Raw genomic sequence first — 3,831 nt, forward strand, 5'->3', positions numbered from 1 at the left:
TTTCATGTTTCCCAATTACGCAAAAGCGTAAAGCCACCATTTGAGAGAGTCTCGGAGGAAGAATTAACTCTCCGAAAGGACCTAACGTATGAGGAGCATCCTAGTCGTATTTTGGACACCGAGAAAAAGAAACTCAAGAGTAAAACAATTAAATATTGCAAGGTGCAATGGGGAAATCATCCGGTGCATGAAGCGACTTGGAAAAAAAAATGACCTCCGAGAAAAATATCCTTACCTTTTCGAGGTGCGACTCAACAAATTTTGAGGACGGAATTTTCTCTAAGGGGGAAAGGATGTAAAAACCGTAAAAAATAATATAATAAATAAATAAAATAACGATAATTTCAACGGTGTTGCTATTACATCAAATAGCATTTAGTCATGCAAAACAAATTCTTCTCCAAACCTCCATATATTTTATAGACCCTTGTCTCATTTCTTTCACATAAAGCAAAACCACGCACGCATGCCAGATGTAATGTGTCTTCAAACCGACATAGCTATTCACCCCACTATAAATAGGAGCCATCCCTTTCACTGGACCATTCTACCTCACACACACATACACTGGAGTACCCCCACCACTTGCCTTTTCATCTTCTGCCATACTGTTGTCCTTCATTGCGGTGAAGATCTTTGGGTTACATGCGCCACCAGGTACTAATCAAGTACCTTGTTGTGTTAGCCCTTCCTGCTTGATTTCTTATCTATCTCCACCTCGGTTTGAATCAGTCCATGAGCATCTATTCACCTTGATCTCTTTACCTTACTGTAAAAAGAACAAAATGTTTGCGTAAACACCCAAGTTAGTCAAACTAATTAGATCAATTGCAAAAGCTTGTAAAAGTTTCTGTGAATGACATCCGTGGCTTGTACTAGATATAACATGCCAATAATCAAATCCTAGGTACTAGTAACTTGCTAAGACATGTATGTATGTATGTATGTATGTATGTATGTATCCAAAAGATCAACCTTCCTGTGTATACTACCTTGTCCTAATTATTAATCCCTGCCAATCTGTAGCAAACACAGAGATTGATGTTTATAATCTACTCACAAGTAATTATTTTTGGAGTTTCACTGCCACTGTTTACTTCTATATGGTGTTCAAGGATGAGTAGCACTAGTTAGGAACAGCATTTAGATCTAATCAGTAGCAATACCATGACCACACCATAGATTAATTCTTGATTAATTTCTTGGCCTTGAGATAAACAAAGAGAAAGAAGGCAATATGGCTGAGTGGGGAATAGTAGGGCCTGGGATAAAATGAACAACATATGCACACCCACGTTCACATATAGGAGGCACTTGTTGTGAAATTTGGAGCACTTCATGGAGAAGGAATCAGGATTAGCACTTACCAGTAGTAGCAGTAGGATGTGGCTAGTCCACACCGTTAGCAGTAGAGCCATGGCGACCGAGCAGCGCCGGTGAAGCCGCACGCACCCGATGCCCGTGGCTGCACGCCTCGTGCGTGTGGCTGCACTGGGGGAGGATGTAGGCATGGAGACGTCGTTGCCGCTGCAGCCGGTGGCAAGCCCACCGGACCTGGATCAGGCGGCGCTAGGATTGAGTGGTGGCGACGATTTTGGCAGCGGCGGATCAAATAAATGGGGTAATATGGTAGAGGGAGTCGAGGGGATTTCGTGGGTGTTCGCGGTGTCGTCGGAGATGGCCGGAAGTGGCAGATCGAGCCGGCGGCGGCCTGCTCTGTAGTTAGGGAGAGAGAGATGAGTTGGTTCTGTTCGGCTGAGCATACCAGTGACAGTGAGAGAGAGGAAGAGAGCTGGGGAAGATAACTAGTTGGATAAAAAAAGATATTTCTGCCGAGGTTGGGTTCAACCAGCTAAACACGTTTTTCCTTTTGAGCTTGCTTGCTTGCTCTTTGTGATGTGCACGTGCGTACTACTTGTTGATGTGCTGTATGCATTTTGCTTCTAATTAGACACTAGCACGTATCATTACCTCTTTAATTAAAATGGATTGCACCGTATGGACGTGTTGCTTGATGCTTGGATCTTCATTATGGAAAATATAAACTTCTTTGTGAAATAATTATCAGGAGTCGATCTCGGACCCATAGGACCCACTTCTGGTGGTTCTGAGTTGGTCGGAGCGCTACCCGGCAAGTCGTCATTTCCTTGACCATGTCTTGATAAATGTTTTCCAGGCTATGGGTCATTTCCAAAATTTTACATAAGAATTATAAATAAATATTTTCCGTAAACGAAATGAAATTTGGATCAAGATGATCCACTGATTTGGCAGTTGGACCAGACTAGGTGAAGTATCTATATTAAGTAGTTGTGACCCGGGTAGGGTTACTAGATAAATAAATATTTGGTGGGTAGGGGAGCTCATGTTGGTGAAAGCCACCCATGTAGGGTCGGCTTGGATGGCGGGCTCCTCTACATAGGGTATCACATTAGGACATAACCAACTGGCGCTTACTTCAAAAGCGGCGCAAACCGTACTGACCATAGATCTGGAATGGGACGGGCTGAACCGACTACCCTTGCCAAGTAACTGCCTCTGCATGGGTGAGAAGGTGGCTGTAGCCGGGTAGGTACAGTCACCCTAGGGCGGGACCGCCGATCAGGGGTCTCGACCTGCGGGCCTTTAGTAAGGCAAGATGGAAAAGCAGAGGTAGTGTACGGGCTGGTCAAAGGTTCTGGTTCCTTGGTCTAGTCGTGCGCACGGGCAGCGCATGGATGACTTGGACCAAGTGATGCTATGGGCAAAGCAGTACACCTCTGATCAGAGTAGATGTGATATCACTCCCAGCTTCCGGGATTGGAAGTGCGTCGTGTGGGTTTTCCTCTAACACAGGATGTAAGATCCCACGTCGCTCTGTCACCAGTAGATTTTATGAATAAAATTTGGTTTTCAACAAAATGGATTAAGGGAATCTTTTTTACCTGCATAGTATTTTGAGTTAATTGCTCGGTGGTGGTAGCCATGGCCGATAAAGTTTTTTCTCTAAAAAAATGCATCCACTTTCCCCGGTGACTTGCGGAGTACGTATTTTATATGTACTCAGCTGCACTTATGTTGTTTTTCAGAGCAAGTGAGTTATGAGAACTCCGAGGCGATAGAGAATGGTACTTATGATGAGGATGGTCATCTTGACGACTTCGGTTATTCTGAAGTGGAGTATGATTATGAGGAAGTCGACAATCAAGGCTATGAAAAGTAGATGCCCTCCATGGTTGGTCTAAAAGGCTCGTACTAGAGGCGGGTGACGATCTATCGTCATGGCCGCTTAGGCTTAGTCGACACTTGAGGTGTCTATGTAATAAAAGCTTGCCTACTCATGGCAGCCGCTCCGTCTTGTACATGATACTGTTCTCCTTAACTGATCCTGGCGCAACTCTGAAGTGACGGCTTCCGTTACGCCTGACTCTGTTGGACGTAACGGGGTGTCACAGGTATCTCAATACCTAGTTCAATCTCGTTACCGGCAAGTCTCTTTACTTGTTCCATAATGCAACATCCCGTAACTAACTCATTAGTCACATTTCTTGCAAGGCTTATAGTGATGTGCATTACCGAGAGGGCCTAGAGATACCTCTCCGATACACGGAATGACAAATTCTAATCTCGATCTATGCCAACTCAACAAACAACATCGGAGACACCTATAGAGCATCTTTATAGTCACCCAATTACGTTGTGACTTCTGATAGCACACTAAGTGTTCCTCCGGTATTCAGGAGTTGCATAATCTCATAGTCATAGGAACATGTATAAGTCATGATGAAAGCAATAGCAATAAAACTAAACGATCATTTATGCTAAGCTAACGGATGGGTCTTGTCCATCACA

General features: G+C 44.1%; 1 long non-coding RNA gene across 1 annotated transcript; it reads right to left on the reverse strand.

The window, feature by feature from the left end:
* Positions 1-297: 297 nt before the first annotated feature.
* Positions 298-2,923, reverse strand: LOC125550964 (uncharacterized). Its single transcript, XR_007302092.2, has 2 exons — positions 1,368-2,923; positions 298-769 (listed from the first exon to the last, which is right to left on the reverse strand). It is a non-coding gene; the product is annotated as an uncharacterized LOC125550964 (long non-coding RNA).
* Positions 2,924-3,831: the final 908 nt, after the last annotated feature.

Source organism: Triticum urartu, chromosome 4A (assembly GCF_056163025.1).
Source record: "Triticum urartu cultivar PI428250 chromosome 4A, HENAU_Tu73, whole genome shotgun sequence".
Classification (NCBI taxonomy): Eukaryota; Viridiplantae; Streptophyta; class Magnoliopsida; order Poales; family Poaceae; genus Triticum; species Triticum urartu.